Here is a 23,285-nt window from a genome sequence, read left to right as displayed (position 1 = left end):
CAGAAACTCATGGACCAGACATGCATCTGCATAGGCATGTTTTCACATTTGTTCATTTGCCTTGGGTAGATCTAGCATGAGCACTTCTAATACTTGCATCATCAAATTAAGGTAATACTCCTGCAAGAGCTGATAGATGTTGCACATTATCTGCTGAATGAAAAACAAGATTTTGCCTCCAAGTCCACATCAAAAACTTGGAGACTCAAGTTTCCTCATGCATCAAAACTCCATACACATTCTTCCCAGGTTGACTCATCAATATTTCCAGTTGCACAAATGCTATAGCTCTCTTTCTCCAGATGTTCCTGCTAGAACCCTTCCATGCAGGTACAATAAAGCACAAATTGATAGGAAGACAGAAAACACTTGAAAAACCTTTTTGGTAGAGAACTGCGTCCACCTTTCTTAATTAATTTCTTTGACTATCCAGAGTATTTCTCTTTTGCACAGGCTATCCACGTACACAGACCTTTTCTACTCCAAAATTCTTACCTGGGTAGAATTTAAAAATGCAAGAAATTTGTCCAGGACTATCCAGGTTTGACAGTTACTTCTCCAACTGGGCCGCTGGGCATCCAGAAATCTTGGACATATCCATTAAGCATCACTCTATAGTTCCTACAGAGTAAACCTAGGGAGTCCTGAACCTTTTGGCATTTCTTCAGCAGTCTGGGCATTCACAGTAAGTCTGAAGCTTTCCAAACCTGTTGGACTTCCTGTAATCACTTGTTCAGGACCTCTGGAACAGAAACATGTAACCTCTCCCCGGGAAAGACAATGTTAGCTGCCAGGGGAAAAATCTTATTTGAACTGCCTCTATGCAGATTCTACCTACATTTTAGAGGCACTAATATTCTGCATGTGCATGTCTGGGCAAAGGACTTAGTGTAATCTGTTCTCCCAAGTGTTCAGAGTAAAACTGTCTTTTGGTGGTTGTTTTGCATGTAAACTCTTCACAAACAATGCCCTAAGCAAAATGGCAGAAGCTGATTGAGTACAAAATTGCTGCTTCCTTCTCACTTGAAAAGGCATTGGTGCATTGTTCATGAGAGCTGGCTCGAACAGTACTTACTTGCACAGGATGTTCTAGGAACAAAGCTCTCTGGGGTATCAGAGCTGCAGGGAAGAAGTTACACATGGGGAAGACAGATAGTTTTGCTCATTGTAGGGACACTAAGAGCCTAAAATAGAAGCCCTTTGGAATTTTAATGTAGGGACATACTTTTTTTTTAAATCAGCTACATCAAAAAGTAAATACCCTTGTTGCTATTTCCTCGCAGCAACATCCAAGGGTCTACATCAAAAAGTAAATACCCTTGATGCTATTTCCTCGCAGCAACATCCAAGGGTCTACATTTCCATAGAGCTCAGTGTACTCAATAAGTGTCTTTCTTTGGGGAAGAGGGAGCACTTTAGTGCTGTCCACCATTATACTGCTAGTCCAGGAAGATTTTTTTTTTAAATATCAGAGGTCCCTTAAGAGACAGTTCCACTCTTTATTCTACCTGCAGGTCTCTCAAAGCAACATCCCTTGGGCATTTTGAATGGTCTTATTTGGAGACAACAAAACCTGGAAGTATAAGGAGACAAAATATACTCAGCTGCTGTGACCAGTTCCTGGGTGCTCCATGGGCTGGGCAATTTGGATATACCTTGTACTGCTTGAACCCTTGGCCTGCTTTTCTACAACAATGCCAAATGGCCGTTCTCTGAGATGAGATCCAGAGATCAGTAAGGTACTGAAGGAATTACACAAGGCTAAGAGATTTCTACACTGAGCATCAAGATAACAAGCTCTTAATTCAGGCACAACTTGTCCTCATGTACACATTATACCAGCTACCTGTTTGGCTTCCCTGGACAGCATCCCTTTTCCTCACATTTCTCAACAACAGCATTTGCTTTGTTTAGGAGTAAAAGGAAAACCGACTAAAGGTCCATTTAATTTCTTTTACATTGTTCTTTAAATGGCCAAATAATGTAAAGTGCTTTTTGAGGTCTGGATGCCTGTCATCTTTTCAAAGGATTCTCACCTGAAACAGAATCCAAGTGCAAAACTGTTCCTTTCCAACACAAACTGAACGGTGATATGAGAGAGACTGAAATGCAGCATTTTCTGTAAATTAGAAAGTCTTCAAAACACATATCACTTAGTCTGTTTTCAACAAAACAGCTTAGTTTAGGTCTCTGGGAAACAGAGGTGACACTTGAAGCCATACTTAGGTGACCAGTTAATCCCAAAGGGATTATACACATGCTAATAATAGCTAATCCCAGCACAAGATTTTGCTTGGTGTCCATAACATCTGTCACCACATGATTTGCTGTTTGCAGCAAGAAAGAAAAAAAAAATGCATTAACCTTTCAGTTTCACAGTATTATGATAGTTCATGGTGATCTTAGAGAAAAGAGAGGATTCTAGAAAAACATCAAATTATATTTCCGAATCAGTTAAAACTACTGTAACATGAAATGACCCTTCCAAAAATAAAGGGATGTAGGATGAGCTGGCTAAAGAAAAAAAGGGCCAAGGGCCATTTCCCAACCTGCCCATAATGATGCATGTCTTCAGATCAAGACTGAGACTGACTGTTGTTTTTCTGAAAAAGATGTCTGAACAAGTAAAAAGTATGTTCCATTTACTGGATTCAGGACAGGCATAATCAGTAGATTTAATGGTCTGCAGTGAAACATATATTCAGACAAGATGCTTTAGTGATCCATTCTGCCCTATCCTATGAGACATGGGAAAAGGAATTTTGGTCTTCAAATAAGCAGTGGATAAGCTGCTCTGGGATTTACTGCAATTGTTCTGCCAGTTTAGATTTAGCAATCTGTGGTATCTCAGCAACAGATGGAACAATGTAAGAGTTCTAAATAACCTCTGCCATCAGGTATTAAATTCCCTGCTATTCAGCTAGCAATCAAATGGTGTGCTTATTTGTTAGGATTCTTGAGAACAACTAAATATAGATGGATTTTGAATTGCCTTTGACAAATGGAGCGGTTATTTTTCATTAAACAGAGAGGGTTTCCTGGTCTAGCTTTATGTCTAATTGATTTTATTAACAAAGCAGAGTTTCTGTGGTGGGTTAACTTTGTCTAAGGGCCAAACATCCATCCAGTCACTCACTCACCTCCTGTCCTCAGCAGGGGGTGGAAAAGGCTCATGGGTTGAAATAAAGACAGGGAGATCACTTACCAATTACCGTCATAGGCAAAACAGATCCAAATTGGGGAAACTTTATTGCCAATTAGAAATAGATTCAGGTAGTGAGAAACAAAAACAAACATTAAACCAACATCTTTATTTCTCCCTCTCTCAGGCTCAACTTTAAGTCCTTCATTCCTGGCTCTTCTACCCACTCATCTCAAAGCAGTGTAGGGGGAGATGGGAGGGGATAGTCAGTGCATAACAGTTCTCTGCTCTGCCTTCCCTCTCACACTTTTTACCTGCTCTGGCATGAAATCTCCCATGGGCTACAGGCCTTCAGGAAAAAAAATATCTGTTCTAGCATGGGCTTTTCCATGGGCTTCAGTTCCTATCAGGAAAGCTCCATTCTGATATGGGTTCTCCACAGGAGACAGTTCCTTCTGGAAACATCCATCTGTGCTGCCATGGGTCCTCCACGGGCTGCAGTGAATATCTGCTCTGGCACCATGGAGCATATCCTTCCTCTCCTTCTGCAACCTTGGTGTCCCCTCTCTTGTTTCTCACTCTTTTTGTTCCCTTCTTGTCTCTCTGTCCAATGTTTTTGCCCTTTCTTAAATACGTTTTCATAGAGGTGCCAACAACTTTGTTGACGGGGATGTGGCCTGCAGTGGGGCCACTGCTCAGCTGGCTGGAACTGACTCTGTTCAACATGAGAGCAGGCTCTTACCTCTTCCCACAGAGTCCAACCTTGCAGCCTCTGCTGCTATCAAAACATTGCCACGCACACCCAGTATAATGTCATATATGTATACCTATGTATTGGGAGACCTAAGTTCGTTCTCAGATCTGCCAATGGCTGAAACATTGGCATTTTTTTTTCATAGTCCCTCACCAAGGTAAGAGAAATAAGGTTTTCCCATGGTGGCAGAACACATGAAGTTCATTGAAAGACATCGATTAAGGAGTGCTCCATTTATGTGCCATTTATGTGACTTCAGTTCAGAATTGCTGATTTTTCCCAAATCAAGGAAGTCATACAATATAGAAGCATGTTCCTATGGGATTAAAATACAAGGTTTTGGTTGTGTTACATCATAAGGTACATGTAAGTTAAATCATTGCTTTATGAATTTGAAGGTGCCATTTAAATACTTCACATTTTTAAATGGCATAAAATTAAATGCTCCTTTCCTTTCTAAACTAAGAGAATGTAATTTTCTTAGTGTGAAGAACAGAGTCTTTTGCTCTCTTGTAAACATAACACAGCTCGAACACAGACAGTACACACATTCTCTGCACTTATCAAGTAAAACCAGGGAGCAAAAAGAGAGGAGTGGACAGACATGGGTACCTCTGCTAGCAAAGGGGAGATAATTCTTAATGGGAATGGTTTCTTCCATACAGTTACTACCATATACTACTAATGGGGTTTAACTCCTAGGTCACTTTTCCTAATCTACATGTGCAAAAAGCCCACTATTATTCTTTGCACAGCACTTACTCCCCACACAATTCAGATGTTTACCAAGGAAGATACCAGTAGCTGATCCATCCATTAGCCATATCTGCTGATGGGTTTTTCACCAGTTGTCTTTTTCTTGTTTTGTCAAATAGTAGTCTTGGCCCACTGTTTCCTATAAGAAGGAATTTAGAGTAAAATGAGGGTATTTCCAAAAATTTGGAGGAGTCAACCATGCTGTTGTATCCTTCCATTAAAATTATTTTGTGAAGCCTGATGCCTGAGAGTCTGCTTTGTGAAACCTCAAATCCGGACTTCAGAGCAAACTGACACCTGGCAGCAGTTGGCAGCAGATCCATATGGGAGATGAGTATATATAATCATATAAGCCTTTGACTATAAGCACATATAATCCTTTAGCTATAAACGCACATAACCCAATTTCTCCTAATATCTTTCCTCCATGCAGTAACAGTGTGACCTTATCATTGAACTCTATTAAGTCACACTGGTAACAGCAGAGATTTTGGAACTTGTTTACTAATTGAAAACAAGGACAGTTCCACAGCAGGGCCAAAGGACAGGCCTGAAGGCACAAGAAGGGGGGCAGATAAGATAAAGGCCATCAGAGGCAAACAGAAGACACAAAGAAACTGTGATGTGGGTATGCTAATAAGTTCCGGAAAACAATGGACCTGTAACTTGTAACTGTTTAACCAGTATTTCCTGGAACCCACACAAACACGCATGTTTAACCTGTATAGAAGTCATGCAGCCAGTGGGGACTCATTAGTGGGACACATTAGGTGGACTTAACCCATGTGTGCCCCGGCATTGTTTATTAAAACCATTCCTGCTTAATAATCCAATTGGTATTGATAATTGGGATTGGCTTTTCACATTATCACCACAAAAATAACACACACACAGAGCAACATTAACTTATTCACTTCAAAACAACATATAGTGCCATAGTTCCAGTTTCTGTGATTAATGTCACTCTACAACCAGGACCTCCTGACCACAGCGACAAAAATCAGAAACCAGCTATTAGTTAATACTCCTTTACAACCAAGGTCTCCTGAGAAAAAATGCTCCTGTTACAGCTGAGAGCTCCAAAAAATACAAAATACTCCTTTGCAATCAAGACCCAGAAATACAAAATACTCCTTACACCCAAGGCCTCCACAACTTCAATGTATGCCTATAAGACGCTAGCAGTCCGGCATACGCTCTACTCAGCGTTATGCAGTAACGACTTACGAGGAGCCAAACCAAATGGACCGATCCCCAAACTCAAGGAAAAAAAAAATATTGAAGTGTACCTTTTGAAACAAAGAAACTTACGCTTAATAGTTTAATTTAACCATTAAGGCAGGTACACTTTATTCAGCGCTGGAGAAGACTCGGGATTTGTCCTCAGAGTGCTTCTGCCGAGCAGTGATTTCACGGAAAATTTATCTACAGGATTGTTTTCAAATTCATACTTTTTCCTCGAAATGACAACTGTACTTTATTCCGGGAACTTTCTTGCATATCCAGGGGGAATGCAATTAGGTCGGCTCAGAGTCGTTAAGGTGTGGCCATATCTGAGTGGTCAATCTCAACAACTCTGGGTGACAAAGGATAAGGGTCGTTAAGGCCATCTAAGTTAATCTTGCTTCTAACACATTACAGTTGATGTTCCATCCCACCATTTACAAATCAACATTTCAATCCCCCCTTTTCAAGGCCCTTGCAAATTCTTTTGCAAAGAGTCACAACAGATCCTCTTTAAAGTATTTTCCTGTTTCGACATCATGTCTGATCCGATTTCTTTTCCATGTCTCATAGTCTCCTACTGTTTGCTTATAGTGCCGAAATGCGCATTGGAACATTATACAGGTTAGCAAAACTAGTAATCCCAATGCTACAATACAAAGAAAAAGTTGCTTTAAGCAGGATAAGTTTGGGAGCCAAGAGGTTAACCAAGACAGATCTATACCCTCTCGCTCTTGTATAGAGTTGAGAAGGCCATACAAATATTTTATAGAGTTTTCTATAGTCTGAGATTGATCAGTCAAATTGAAGCAACACATACCCTCAAAATCAGAGCACCCTTTATGGTGTCTTAATAACAGATAATCAATTGCGGCCCTATTCTCTAAAATGGCATCATGTAGTTGTCTGGTTTCAATATTTAAGGCCTCCAAGGCTCGAGAGGTATAATTGAGGCTCTTGGCATAGCTACAAATAAACCTTTTTAAGGTACGGTAATTCATGGCCACAGCTACTCCTGGTGTTAAAAAGGAAGCTAATGTCATTTCGGCTTTGCTGTAGATGGTAATATCTGAATTACATTCAGGATCTATGTTGTGAACATTCCTCTTTGCCCAATTTGTCCAGGCCTTTAGCTGGGTTTCTGGTGGCATTAGTACAGTTAATCGCCCTATGGTGCAGGGACCGCCTGTGCTGTTTGCAGGCCAATATGTATAGGCCTGATGACCACAAAACATAAACCATCCAACAGGAAGCTTTACATGTCCATAATTAAAAGAAACATTCTCAGTGTGGTTACATGATATTCTTCCGCTCTGATCTAAAACTTTACAGTCTTTGATACAATTAATCACTCTAAAGCAGTGAGCAGCTGGTAAGACTTGTCAAACATTGATCATTATCATCAAAGAATCATATTTTGTTATAACAGTTCCCATATGGAAGAGATGTGCAATGGTGGGATCAGATATAGCAGAATTTGATAACCAGGTATAGTTCCGTATGGTTTGAATACTTGCGGGGATTCCCAAAGCACGTGAAGTAAACACGTCTTGTACTGAAGTGCCGGTGTTTAAGCAAAAGGCTGTATTATCATATACTGTACGAGCCAGTTCCTCCCAAATGTTTATGGAAGCATCCCATTTATGGGAAAATAAAGTTTCTCCTAGTGGAAACGTTAACAACATTATTAATAATTTTTTCATCTTCGCTGTTCACTTTACTTTAGTAAGCCTTAGTTTTAAAGGTGTCAAGTGTTCTGCTGTCCACTGGTTGATAGGTGATTTATTCACTCGAGAATAGCAAATCCAAGTCGGCTCTTCTTTACTCTTGATTGCTGTGAAGGTCGTTAACAACACTTGGTATGGTCCGTTCCACTTTTCTCCCAATGGTTTTCCTGTAAAATCTTTAACATAAACCAAATCCCCAGGTTTAAAAGCATGTACTGGTTGGTCTAAACCTCTAGCCCGCGGGGCTAATACGGTTTTTTCAAGTAAGTCTAACTGCTTTCGCAAACCGATCAGGTATTGTTGTAGATAATTCTCACCTAATTGGGTAAGATCTTCCCCTGAATGCTGTAATTGGTATGGTCTTCCATACAGAATTTCAAAGGGGCTAACGCCTTCCTTTGTCCTTGGCTTGGTTCGAATCCTGAGCAAGGCTAAAGGAAGGCTTGATGCCAATACAAATTGGCCTCTTGACAAATTTTAGCTAATTGCTGTTTTATCAGGTGATTAATTTTCTCCGCTTGGTCACTAGCCTGTGGTCGGTATGGTGTATGTAATTGCCAATCAATTCCCAAAATCTTACTAATCTTCTTTACAACTTTAGCACAAAAATGTGTACCTCTGTCTGATGATATTACTGCCGGCACTCCAAAACGAGGTAAGCTTCTGGCCAGCCCGAAAAAGTATCTGTTAATACTAGTAAATACCGGTACCCCCCTTTTCTTGGAAGTTCAGAGAAATCTATCTGCCATTGTTGTCCTGGACAATTGCCTTTCCCAATTGCTCCAACATGTATCCTGTTTGTTGCATTTGGATTATTCTTTAGGCAGATCTCACATTTTTGTGTGACTTGTTTTACTGTAATATACAAATTCCTACTCACCAATTTCTTACTCAATTGTTTATACAGAGCATCTGCACCCCAATGGGTTTTTCTGTGTTCATCCAAGACCAACTTCCACAGTACCCCCGATGGTACTATGATTCGTCCATACGGAACATAGAACCACCCATCATTACCTTCTCTTCCTGCCATATCATTAATCAAGTTTCTATCTTCCCTTGAATATTTTTCCAAATTTAAATCAGAATCAGGGATTTGAAGCCTACCGTCTGGAATCAGAGCAGATAATATTTCTGCCCTTTCGGCGGCTTTCCTGGCCTCAAGATCTGCCAATTTGTTACCAACTTCCCGGTCAATATTACCTCTCAGGTGTCCTTTGCAATGCATGATAGCCACTTCTTCTGGAAGATTTACAGCTTCCAGCAGCTTTAGGATTCCTACTGCATGTTTAATGTGTTTTCCTTGGGCAGTAAGGAGTCCTTGCTCTTTCCATATAGCACCATGGGCATGCACCACTCCAAAGATGTATTTTGAATCTGTCCATATATTTATCTTCCTTCCTTTTGCTAATTCCAGTGCTCGAGTTAAGGCGATGATTTCAGCTTTCTGGGCTGATGTTCCTGGGGGTAATGGTCTGGCCTCGATCACTTCTCTGGTGGTAGTCACTGCATATCCAGCCTTCTGATGTCCTTACTTCACGAAGCTGCTTCCATCAGTGTACCAGGAATCTTCCGCATCCAGGAGCAGTTTTTCCTTTAGATCTAGGCGGCTGGAGTATACTGTCTCCACTGTCTTCAGGCAGTCATGTATCACTGGTTCTGAAGCAGTTCCACTAAGGAAAGATGCTGGATTTACAGTGTTAGTGGTGATTATATTCACATCATCTTGCTCTACCAATATGGCTTGATAATTCAAAAATCTAAAGGGGAAAAGCCAGTGACCTCCTTTCTGCTCCAACACTGCTGAGACTGTGTGTGACACCATGACAGTCATTTTTTTGGCCCATAGTGAATTTTCGGGCTTCTTGTATCTTCAGAACTACAGCTGCAACTGCCCGTAGGCATCCAGGCCATCCCTTGCTTACATCATCCAATTGTTTGGAGAAGTAGGCTACAGCCCTTTAGTAGGGGCCCAGCTGCTGTGTCAGCACCCCCAGGGCCATTCCCTGTCTTTTGTGAGAAAATAACCAGAATGGTTTTGAAATGTCGGGAAGGCCTAAAGCTGGGGCCTTCATCAATTCCTTCTTTAATTGTTCAAATGCCCTTCTTGCCTCCCCAGTCCAAGCCAATTTCAATGATCCCATTGGGTGTCCTTTCAGTAGTGCATACAATGGTTTCACTAAGAGTCCATAGTTATATATCCATAAACGACACCAACCTGTCATTCCCAGAAAAGTTCTGAGCTCCTTTAACGTTTCTGGCATGGGTGTATGGCAGATGGCTTCGTTCTGGTCTGTCCCGAGGTCCCTCTGTCCTCCAGAGATTTCGAATCCAAGGCAAGTAACTTGTTGTTGTATCAGCTGGGCTTTCTGCTGAGAGACTCGATACCCACTTAGTCCCAAAAAGTTTAATAGACTTACAGTCTTTTGGGCTGTCTGTGTCCTCTGGAGATCTCGAATCCAAGGTAAGTAAGTCGCCACTGCATAGGCTGGGCCTTCTGCTGAAAGACCTGATACTTGCTCAGTCCAAAAGTTCAATAGACTTACGGTCCGTTGCTCACAGTCCTCCTCTGTTTGTGTAACTCTCAGGAGGTCACATACTGCAGCAGGGTTCCAGTCCCATGTTTCCAGGTCTTGAGCCAGCTGGTTCTCAAAAATAGTTCAGCTGTTCTTAATACCTTGAGTCAATACTGTTCAGGTTAGTTATGTTTTACTACCAGTTTCAGGGTTTTCCCATTCAAAGGCAAGTTACCTTTTTGCTTTCTTCAGCCAATATCAAGCAGAAGAAGGCATCCTTCAAATCCAGTACGGTAAACCACAAATGATCTTTTAATTGGTTGGCAAGGTACAGGGATTTGCCACCACTGGATGTAGTTCTTCTTACAATTTTATTTATGGCCCTTAAATCTTGCACTAACCTATAGCTTTTATCTAGTTTCTTTACAGGAAATATTGGAGTATTATATTCTGCTTTACATTCTTTTAATAACCCATATTGTAAAAAAAAAAAATAAATTGTCAATAATCATTTTTATCCCCTTGCAATCTTCTAATAGCAGAGGGTATTACCTGACACGGGCCAAATTTACCTTCACGTGCTTCACATTTCTAGCCTTCCAGATATCTCAGAAGCCAACGTGCCTGGATAAACCTGTTCCAAAATCTCTGCTGTTACCAGTGTTTTTTCCACCTGTTTTAAAGACAAGCTCAATACTTTGATTAGTTGATGATCTCTCACTTTAAATTTTGTACCTCCTGCCCCAAATATTATTTCTGTCTCTAACTGCTTTAGTAAATCTCCTCTCATTAACGGTCTAGGGGCTCCTAGCAAACAAATTCATGTGTACCCACTTGTTTTCCAATTCATATTTAGCAGACTGCACAAAGAATGCTTTTTCAGTTTGGCCAGTAGCTCCTATTACAATCACAATATTTAATTTTGATCTGCAGGAATCAGTTGCTGGTTTACACAGAGGCTCCCGTTTCTGTCAATAATGTAACCTTTTCACTTGTATTCCCCAGCTTTATTTTAACCAGTGGATCCTCCAGGGTAATTTCCCCATTCATTCAAGCTCAGCTACAACACCCAATTCTGATTCCTCTACAGTATGCACATTGATTATTTCTTAATTCCAGACTCCATTCTCATGCCACGTTCTCTTGCTGCTCCAGGTGATTTTGCAAACTGGAAAACATATCTGCACACATTACTTCTCCCAATTCTCCTCACACCTCAAGAACAATGTTAAATTGCAACAAGGTGTTATGGCCACTTTTCCCCATAATCGAGCTTATACACCAGCCACCACTGATTATCAAAAAGCTTTTACCAGGGTTTATCTGTTTGTCCACCACTTGGTGGACCACTGATCCTCTTATGATTTAAGATCTTAATGATCGAAAATATATCCCAGCTGGCTCTTCTTTAAAGCGCAGCCACTCTGCCAGCCTCCCATCTTATGGGTTCTGCGTTCTGGCTCCCCAACCACAAATCACTTGCACTGCATAGGTGGATCTTTCCTTGTTGTCCTGGATCTTACATTCAGGACAACTCATAACCCAACCATATGTTACCCACAATTTCTTGTTACACCACATGCATTATGTCAGGGTGCAATAAACACCCATCAGTAATCCATACAGAATCTGGACAAAATTCATCATTATTTCCACAACAAAACAAATACAATTTTGTACAAATATCCCATTTCACTGAAAGAAGGAATAAATCATGTTAAGGAAATGAATTAGATAGTTTATCTTGTTTACTAATTGAAAACAAGGACAGTTCCACAGCAGGGCCAAAGGACAGGCCTGAAGACACAAGAAGGGGGGCAGATAAGATAAAGGCCATCAGAGGCAAACAGAAGACACAAAGAAACTGTGATATGCTTACAAGAGTGGGCATGCTAATAAGTTCTGAAAAACAATGGACATGTAACATGTAACTGTTTAACCAGTATTTCCTGGAACCCACACAAACATGTATGTTGAACCTGTATAGAAGTCATGCAGCCAGTGGGGACTCATTAGTGGGACACATTAGGTGGACTTAACCCATGTGTGCCCCGGCATTGTTTATTAAAACCATTCCTGCTTAATAATCCAATTGGTATTGATAATTCAGATTGGCTGTGGCGTATTACACACACATGGACTCTGCTTTCATTTCAAGCTGAGACCAAGTTCATTGTTACAACCTCATCTTTATACCTTAGTGAAATGTCAACAACAGTCCTGGAAGTCCTTCATAAAAATTTCCACAGCTGTTCTCCTTCCCAGCTCCTCGTGACCACTGTTATTGTTTCTATGCCTTCTTGGTTTTGCCACTGATGTTGAATTTTCTCAGGCTGGAGGCTGGCTGGTTATCAAAGCGCTCTGCACTCTTATCTCCAGAGGCTCTGCAGCATTCATGGTCATTCTTGCTCAGCATCTCTTCTGACATCTCCCCCTTTTTTGTTTTCATGAACTACTAATATTTGTCTTAACACTCTATCAATCAAGCTCTACATTAAATTAATTTAGCAAGGCACACAAATCAATATGCTAGAAAAAAATCAAGTAAAATATTAAAACCTATCATGGCCATTTTTATAATCCAAGGTCCAATTCCAACAAAAAATCCTGCACATGTATTCCACTCATTTTATATTTGCAATTCTTCTGTTAAATATTCAAACGTGTTAATACTTTAACGTATAAATTCTGAATGATCGGAAAAATATGTCAAAACACTAGATAAAGCTGCCAATGAGGCATTTGTTTGATGACAGTGAGCCAAAGTGTGGTTTAAAATCATAGAAACATTCGGAGTTAATCATATGAATTTGCCTAATGTACATGGGTGTAGGACAGGATTTGGCTAGCTTCAGGAAGACCCCCAGCAGGGACCAGTTGATAAAGGAGGATGTGCTGGACGTGCTGGAACTTGTCGCCGCAGGCCTTGGGAAGAGCGAGATAAGGCTTTTGTTTAGAAGGAACAAAAGAGTACTGGCTACGTGAGGATGAGCACAGGTGTCTGTGGTTGCGAGACAGTTACCTTGATAAGAGGAACTATTGTTGTTACTGAAGGAAGTAAATGTTTCAAAAAGGCTTCTTTGTATTAACCAATCTGTGATCACCTAGTTTGGTGTGGGGACCAATCAGTTTGAAACACGCTTCTTGTAACTAGTATAAATATGTCTTAAGAACACAATAAAATTGACACTTTTGCTTGTATCAAGTATTGTCCCGTCTCTCAATCGCGGCAAATTGGTGACCCCGACGTGATACCGACGTGATTGCCAAGGGTCAGAGAACCACATATCTGGTGGCATGCTACGAGTCCCACAGAACGTTGAATGAGCTGCTGAAAGGAAGCAGGAACTGGCCAAAAATCCCTCTGGAGCATAGAGGTGAGCTGTGGGAAACTTGGGAAATCAGGAATTTTCCCCTGAAAGAGACGTAAATGAACTTATGAAAGCCCTTCTTCAAAAGCAAGGGAAAAATATCTCTGGGCATGATCTTAAAGTAATACTTAAATGGGTACAGGCGAAAATACCCACCGTAACTGCGTCCCCTATCTTTACGCGGGAACTTTGGTATGAAGTGGGGGTGAAACTGTGGGGTGCTACGATAGAGAAAAAAAAAGGAGCGAAAAAGCTGAGGGCTCCCTGGCAGAAAGTTTTTGAAGCGTCAAAGGCGCATGTCGGCTCAAAAAAGCAGAGCGATAATTTCGAGCCGAGTGCAGGACCGTCAACAATTGTACTAACCCCTCACCCCCCTAAACTGGCTGCGCTTGCCTCTGCACCCCTCGACGGGAGGGCCGACTATCCCTTTGACCTGGGTCCGATAGACAACGACAAGGAGCCTGATCGCCCCCCTCACTGTCCCTCAGACCAACGGGTGCAACTCAGGAGGGAGGCACAGCAGCAGGGAGAAGTTGAAATATTGCAAGCTTTGATCCGTGCGTGGCACGGCGGTCCGCGCTGGGAACTAATTAGTGACGAAGTGATAAAGGAGACTCCAAAAAACTGTAAAAAGAGAACCATGCCACTTGGCTGACGGCCACTCCCCCAGCCCTCCAGCTCCCGCGGAGCGGCTCGCCGCGGGGGGGCCTCTGCCCTGGTCTGGGCTGGGGGGAGGCGCCTGCTGCTGCCGCAAAAACCCAAGCAGTTTCAGCATTGCAGAAGGGCCTGTTAACAGATATGATAAGAAATGGCTCAATTACCTACAACAACAGCTGGGATCGTTTACCTATCAAGCAGAGCATTTTAAAAGACACTGCCACACGCAACGCCAGGAGAGAGGGCCTAAAATCTGCCCTTGGTGTGGAAAGGGCAAACATTTTACCTGATGGTGTAGATCAAAATGGGATAAGAATGGGACAGTATCGTCAGAAAACCAGGAGCAAAGCATGGTTCAGAGGCACATACCAACACAGACGCCTCCGCAGCAAGCAGCAGCTCTCACCTCAGAGCAAGAACCAGAGGCAGCACCGAGATAGATGTGATCGCCACCATCGCAGTAGTGCTGCAATTGTCTGCACTTCACACAATACCACGGAATGTAAAAGGACCATTGGAGGGTGGCTTTACTAACTTGTAATTTGAATGATTGTCAATAATTCGATTGGGAATCTTTGTTTTACCTGGGGTTATTGATGTAGGCTGTACTGGAAAAATTTAAGCAAGGATATGGATGCTGTCTCCACTAGTGTTATGAACATCATTTCCACTAGTATTAATACCAACAGATAGCTGGATAGTGTATCTAATTTTGTTCAAAGCAGGTGGATTCCAAGCTGACTCTGTAGAGCGTGGCTCACAAGGATTTGAGTCCATAAGAATCCCTGAAATACATTTGGCTTAGTCTACAAACTCAGCCTCTTATGTTGAAGTGTAGTGTAACCCTTAGTTGTGCATGTTCCACTAATCTTGTGGGGGAGAGATGTGTTAAATGCAATGGGAATAGACATTGGAATTATGAACGAGTGAAAAATTGGGTACATTGCAAAACTTAGTGAAGGAGCAAATAGATCACGGGCATACAGTCCCATTTAATAGTCCTTGGAATGCACCTGTATTTGTGATAAAAAAGAAATCTGGAAAATGGCGTTTATTACATGACTTTTCTAGACAAACTACAAGAGGCCTTAAATACGCAGGCAGACAATATCGCCGCTAGATAAGTGTTGCTTAAACAATTAGCCTTAAAGAATGCAAAGATGGACTTAGTGCACTGTTAATTGCTTGATCATCTGTTACAAAGATTGCTTGTTTTACCAGAATTGACTGATGCCAACTTTACGAGAGCAATGCAAGTAATAGTTTGGATGCCTACGCCTTCTGACTTTATATCAAAGGGCACTAGAATCACTCATCTGATTTGTTTTTCAGCAGTTGTACCCCATGAAGAGACAGAGGCTGTGGTTCAACTGAGCAGTCCATGATTCTATCAATGCAGAAACTACAAAAGTCTACCATAAGTGAAATATTTGTTAGACAATCGATATAAGCCTTATTAAATAATGCATCTACATATTTTAAGTGTTGTATGTTCCCGGTACCGTGTGTAGATTAAATATCCGTAGCGTGGAAAAATTGTGGATCCAATAGTGATAACCAATGTTGTATGAATGTATTCAGCTAGCTGAGAAATGAGTGGTCGTGTGCATATGCGTGTATGTTTGAAGTACTTCAAACGTTTGTAAGACTTAGAAATTGGCTTTGATTAACCTTGAAAATATATCTCTGGGACCTTTCAATCTCAAATGTCCACTAAGCCGGCAAACAGGTAGATTTACCTGGGGATCTTTGGAATGAAAGGCTTCAGAAGAAAAAGTTTTAAAATACCTAGCAAAACATGTAGCTATATGTGTGTGAGTGCCCCCCCCTTCTCCTTCCTTTCTAAGTTTTTTTTTCTTTCAGCCTTTAAGTCCAGAGGAGTTAAAGGTGTTATTTCTCTAGGGGAATGTTGTGAGAATACTCTGCATTCCAATGTCCCTCATCAGCAACTACTGGGTCCTAGTGCAGACAACCTTTAGGGATAATTGAGGCAATGATAGAGGAAAATTCAAAAGCTTCATTACGAATTATTGAGTGGATATTTTACCACACTAACCCCCAAAAACCATAGTCACTAGATTTGAAATGATTACAACGATAATCACCGAGAGAAGAAAAGAAGTGTTCAATTATTAGGCCAAGACTCGACAATTATTTATATCCCAATGACAAAAGAATATACTAATTAGTGCATGGCAAATATTTTGAATTTACAAGTAGATCTAATAGATTATCCAGGAAGTATTGATATCCATTTACCAAGTCATGTCATTATTGAATGTACTCATCAAGTAGTAAAAACATTGTTAGCAAAACAGAAAAGGGGGGAATCAGGAGAGACACTGTAAAACAGATTGATAAAGGTGCGATATGTAATAAATTTTTTGCGATTAGCAGGAGATGATCAAATTGTGTCGAAGTTGAAGCATATACAAACCATGTCATCAAAATTAGAGCAAATATAAGACAATGTGAAAGTGCTATTGAAAAACAGTTATTATGGACAATGGACAGGTCTGTATAAGCTACTAACATGGAGACGAGGTTAGGCTTGTGTTTTAACAGATACAGGACCACTTTGGGCACCTGCGAGGTGGATCAGGCCCGCATTGCTGTGTGACAACTGTTGAGCCCCAAACACGAAAGCAGTCGACAAGAATGAGGAGAACTTAACATTATGGATGCTCTTAATCTTATAGGTGGTAGTTAAAGGATATCCTTGGGTGATCGATTCTCGAAAGAATGGGTGGATAACAAGATGGGTATGAGAACTGTTGGTCAAAAGAATGTTGTAAAAATGATTGTGTATGTTTTGGTGTTCTTTATTGTTTACTACTCTTTTTGCCATGCTTATTACAATGCCTGCAAGGACTAATGGCGCGTTCTATAAAGAAGATTCTTGTTGTGCAACAGGAAGGGGGAGATGTAGGACAGGATTTGGCTAGCTTCAGGAAGACCCCCAGCAGGGACCAGTTGATAAAGGAGGATGTGCTGGACGTGCTGGAACTTGTCGCAGCAGGCCTTGGGAAGAGCGAGATAAGGCTTTTGTTTAGAAGGAACAAAAGAGTACTGGCTACGTGAGGATGAGCACAGGTGTCTGTGGTTGCGAGACAGTTACCTTGATAAGAGGAACTATTGTTGTTGCTGAAGGAAGTAAATGTTTGAAAAAGGCTTCTTTGTATTAACCAATCTGTGATCACCTAGTTTGGTGTGGGGACCAATCAGTTTGAAACACGCTTCTTGTAACTAGTATAAATATGTCTTAAGAACACAATAAAATTGACACTTTTGCTTGTATCAAGTATTGTCCCGTCTCTCAATCGCGGCACATGGGCCTCCTGGAATACAGGAAGGAATACCTGCCCATGCTCTATCTCCTCAAATAAAATACAGTTCTCTTGGTGATTGCAGGGAGATGTTGTTGGATTTGGATATATCTGCAGATATGTAATTACATCATATAAAATCATTTCTACACACACTAAGTAAGGAATTAACATTTTATATAAGAATCACAATTTTGCTTATATAACTAAAATATTTACTAAAATCTACTTTTATCACACCTACTAAAGAACATCATCTGTTGGCAAACTTACTAAACAGGTGCTAAATAGATTGGTAGGGGTTGCTACCGACAAACGCAATAAATCATGCTGTGCCGCATTGGCTAGGGTTACCCAGATGTTTTCTTGGGATTGTGTGGAGATCCATGGAATGGTCATTGCTCAACACAAAATTCCCACAATTATTGCAATGCAGGTCACACACATCTTGCTGGCATCCATTGCGGTCCATGATCTGTAGAAACACAAGCATACCCTCGCCCCGACGTTATCAATGGCCATGGACCTTCCCATTGTCTTGTTTCTAAGTTACGTATCATTACTTTAGCTTTACTCGTGATATCATTTGTTTTCATGATAAAATGTCGCTCTATCGGGGGAATATTGTCTTGGCAACGATTTAAAAAATTTAGAACATACATAGCTTTTAATAGTCTCTCTTGAGGGGCGTATCCCACGCTCCCCCTTTTTTGTTTTAACAAATTCTTTAATGTACCATGAGCTTGTTCAACTATGGCTTGCCCTGTCAATGAGTGAGGAATGCCCATGACATGTGTGATTCCCCATTGTTGAAAAAAGGATTTTGTTATATTAGAAACATATCCTGGGCCATTGTCTGTTTTTACCTGTGTGAGTTTGCTATTTCCTTTAAAGATTCCCCTGTATGTGCTGTTGCCCATATCACATTTGAATACCTGTCAATCGAAACGTACATATCTCGATCTTCCAAATTCAGGTATGTGAATAGTATCTTTTTGCCAGATTTCTAAAGCGCTTAATCCCCTCGGCATGGCTCCTCTAGGCTGTAATGGTGTTATTTGTTGATAATCTGGGCATATTTTATTATGTTCCGGGCTAATTCTAATGAAATTTTAAGTTGCCTACATAGTGCCTTGGCAGACTGATGATAAGATTATGTGGCATTAGTGCTTGTTGAATAATGTTGGTAGTGGGCCTGCTGTTGGTAGTGGACTGGCCCTGCTGTCAGTCTGTCTGCTATTCTGTTTCCTTCAGCTATAAATCCAGGAAGTGATGTGTGACTCCAAACGTGCATCACGTAAAGGTCTGCTCTTCTAGCTGTGACTTGAAACCATAACTGCTTTAACATTTAAAAGCAATCACTCATTGTTTATCTGTTTTAAGCATCCTCTTTCTATATACTGCACTACTCTGGCTACATTTTGTGAATCTGTAACTAAATTAAAGGGACTGTGATGCCATTCAAAGGCTTTAGCACTGCATATAATTCCACTATTAGTGTTGATCCTTCTACTATATAAACTACACTTTATTTTCCCACTGTCCATTTTCTTTCCACGTTAGTACTGCTCTTGTTTTTCCTGAGCCATCAGTAAGTATTGTAGGGCCGTCAACCAGTCGCTCTCTACATAAGGGCTGCTGTTCTATTTGTAATGTTTGCAGAGAGGAAAACAATTTATGACTTGGTAAGTGGATATCAATACTTCCTGGATAATCTGTTAGAGCTACCTGTAAATTCAAAATATTTGCCATGCATCACTTAGCATATTCTTTTGTCATGGGGATATAAATGATTGTCGGGTCCTGGCCTAGTAACCGAATTCTTCTTTTTCTTCCCTTGGTGATTATTGTTGTAATCATTTCGAGTCTAGTTACTACTGGTTTTTGGGGTTAGTGTGGCAAAATATTACTCAATAATTCGTAATGAATCTTTTGAATTTTCCTCTATCATTGGCTCGATTATCCCTAAAGGTTGTCTGTACTAGGGCCCAGTGGTAGCTGATGAGGGACACTGGAATGCAGAGTGTTCTCACAAATTGGCATTCGCCTAGAGAGATAACACAGTTAACTCCTCTGGACTTCTGCAAAGCTGAAAAGGAAAAAAACTTAGAAAGGAAGGAGAAGGAGAAGGGGGGGGGCACACACACATACAGCTGCAAAGATGGGCTTTATCCATTTTTTTTCCTCTCTCCCTTTCCTTTTTTAAGGTTTGGTAGGTATTTTAAAATTTTTCCTTCTGAAGCCTTTCATTCCAAAGATTCCCAGGTAAATCTACCTGTTTGCCAGCTTAGTGGACATTTGAGATTGAAAGGTCCCAGAGATGTATTTCCAAGATTAATCAAAACCAAGTTGTAAGTCTTACAAATGTTTGAAGCGCTTCAAACACACACACACATGACCACTCATTTCTCAGCTAGCTGAATACATTCATACAATGTTGGTTATCACTACTGGATCTACAATTTTTCGATGCTATGGATATTTAAACTACAAATGGTACCGGGCACATACAATACTTAAAATATGTACATGTATTATAAAGTAAGGTTCATGTTGATTGTCTAACAGATATTTCAATTCCTTTAAAAAAACATATAGCTGTCCATTGTCTACATACTTTAAATAGGCATTCTCCAAGCATGAAACAATGCCAACAACATAGGCTGAATCAGTAACAATGTTTATGGGTTGTGAAAACAGCTTAAAGTATCTAACAACTGCAGCAAATTCTACAATTTGAGGTGATCCTGACACTTAACAAATTTCTGATTTCCACAATTGCAAAGTATTTGTTTCTGACTAAGCTTTTTAGTGACATTTTCTAATGCAACCAATGAATATTTGTCTAATTGCCTGGGAAAGATTAAATCTGAATACCCTTTTAACAACATAAACAAAGGATGTAATTCTTCTATAGTGATGCCTATCAAGGGGTGTACCCAATTTATGGCTCCTAACAATTTTTGCACATCGTTCAATGTCTTTAGAGAATGTAAAAGTTTAAGTTGCTGTGGCTGAATAGTTTGTTCTTGGATTTTCCACCCCAAATATTTCCACGGAGAAGTTTTTCTTATTTTTTCTGGTGCAACACAAAGACCTACTTGAGTAACTGCTGCAGTCACAGCTGCTACAGCCTTAGCCATCTGTTCTGGTGTCAAGGCTGCAACTAAAATATCATCCATGTAATGATAAATCAGGGCTCGAGGATATAATTCATGAACTGGTGATAAAGCTTTTGCTACAAACCACTGACAAATTGTTGGACTGTTGCACATGCCTTGAGGCAATACAGTCCAGTGATACCGTTGGCTCGGTTCTGCCCTATTAATCGAAGGAATAGAAAAAACAAAACGGATTGCATCCTTTGGATGTAACGGAATGGTAAAAAAACAGTCTTTCAAATCTATAACAGTTAAGTATCAGTTTTGTGGTAACATTGTCAGTGAGGGCATTCCTGGCTGCAATGCTCCCATAGGCTAAATAATGGCATTTATTTTTCTCAAGTCCTGTAATAAACGCCATTTTCTGCTTTTCTTCCGTATTACAAACACCGGCGTGTTCCCCGGGCTGGTAGTTGGTACGATGTGTCCGGCTTGTAATTGTTCTTGCACTAAAGCTTTAAGGTGGTGCAGTTTCTCGGTGCTGAGGGGCCCCTGTTCCACCCAGATCGGCTGAGCAATTCTAGTGCCCTTTGGTATAAAGCGAGGAGGCAGAGGCGTCCAAGACATTACTTGTATTGTTCCCGTAAAATCAGCATCAATCAGTCCCCGTAAAACAAATAATCCTTGCTTTGTGACAGATGATCATCCAATTAACAGTGCTCTAAATCCGCTTCCTAAGGGGCCCTTAACTGCTGTAGGGATGAGCTGAACTGCAGTGTGACGTGTTTCTGTTCTTAGAAGGCAGTTAAACTTCCTGATTGTTGCAGCCCTTCGGTCTCAAAGGACCATCCCGTGGGCGCTGTGAATTACCCGAGGCTGCTGCAGCCGCTCCAGTTGGGGCCGTGGGAGCTGGGTTGGGGGCGGCTCCCTCTCGGCCGGGCGCCTTGGCTCCGGAGCAGTTAATACGTTCTCTTTTGCAGCTTTTGGAATCTCCTTTATCGCTTTGTAACTAATTAGTTCACAGCGTGGACCGCCGTCCCGCGCACAGATCAAAGCTTGCAATATTTCAACTTCTCCGCGCCGCTGCGCCTCCCCCCTGGCTTGTGCCCCTCGGTCTGGGGGACAGGGTGGGGTGGATCAGGCTTCTTCTCGGTGTCTATCGGACCCGGATCGAAGGGATTGTCGGCCCTCCCGTCAGGGGGTGCAGAGCCCAGCCCAGCCAGTTTAGGGGGGTGGGGGTTAGTGCAGTTGTTGTCGATCCTGCACTCGGCTCGGAATTATCGCTCTGCTTTTTAGAGCTGACATACGCCTTCAGCGCTTCAAAAACTTTCCGCCAGCAACTTAGTATCTGTTTTATCTGACCGAGTCGGTTTATCCCATAGTCGAACCCCGATCTTATTCCAGGTTTCTTGCTCGAATGCCGAACAAACATCAAAAGACGGCTCATGATCCCAAGCCCATGTCAAAAGCACTTTAAGATCATTAATATCTAGCGTTCGGTTTTGTTTCTTTAAAATACATTTAAATAATTCTATTACATCTTTCTTTTCCTGGGTTATCGTGTTCCCCATCCCCTTATCGGCAGCTCACCTTCCGTCCAGCGGGCAGGTGCCTATGAATGCACTCTGGACTTCGTTTCAGCCCCTCCAAACGTTCTGCCACCGGACCGTGCTCCGAACGCAGTCACACATTCACTTCAAAACATATAGTGCCATAGTTCCAGTTTCTGTGAATAATGTCACTCTACAACCAAGACCTCCTGACCACAGCGACAAGAAATCAAGTATTAGTTAATACTCCTTTACAGCCGAGACCTCCGAAAAATACAAAATCCTCCTGTTACAACCGAGACCTCCGCAACTTCAATGCATGCCTATAAGATGCTAGCAGTCTAGCATACGCTCTACTCAGCGTTATGCAGTAACGACTTATGAGGAGACAAACCAAATGGACCGATCCCCAAACTCAAGGAAAAAAAAATTTAAAGTGTACCTTTTTATCTGATGGTCCTTGTCTGTCCCCGCAGAGATCCAGTTGAGAAGAGGAGTCTCTCCGGAGAAATCCCCGGGGGTACCCAAGGGAGTCCTGATCCCAAATGGGTCCTGCAGCCGGGCAGAGAGGGTCCCATCTGGGGTGCCAACTCTGAAACAAAGAAACTTACGCTTAATAGTTTAATTTAACCATTAAGGCAGCTACACTTTATTCAGTGCTGGAGAAGACTCAGGATTTGTCTTCAGAGTGCTTCTGCCAAGCAGTGATTTCACGGAAAATTTATACACAGAATTGTTTTCAAATTCAAAGTGACAATTATACTTGTTCCCAGAACCTCATTGTATATCCAGGGGGAATGAAACCAGATCAGCTCAGAGTCGTTAAGGTGTGGCCATATCTGAGTGGTCAATCTCAATGACTCTGGGGACAAGAAGATAAAGGTCGTTGAAATTATCTTAGTTGTTAATCTTGTTTCTAACACATTACAGTTGATGTTCCATCCCACCATTTAGAAATCAACATTTCACTTCCTTGAAGCTATAGCAAACAGAAAGAGGTCATATACTTAATATATTTTCTAAATGCATCAGTACTCTCTGTTTACATCAAAGCTACAAACTAAAGGAATATTATGTGCCTAATACTGATTCTAATTTGCATTTCGGTAAACAAAAAAAGACTTCTCAATAGCACTGGGAGTACTGCCGACTGCTGCCAGG

The sequence above is a fragment of the Phaenicophaeus curvirostris genome, chromosome W (assembly GCF_032191515.1).
Source record: "Phaenicophaeus curvirostris isolate KB17595 chromosome W, BPBGC_Pcur_1.0, whole genome shotgun sequence".
Classification (NCBI taxonomy): domain Eukaryota; kingdom Metazoa; phylum Chordata; class Aves; order Cuculiformes; family Cuculidae; genus Phaenicophaeus; species Phaenicophaeus curvirostris.
This window is presented reverse-complemented; position numbering follows the sequence as displayed.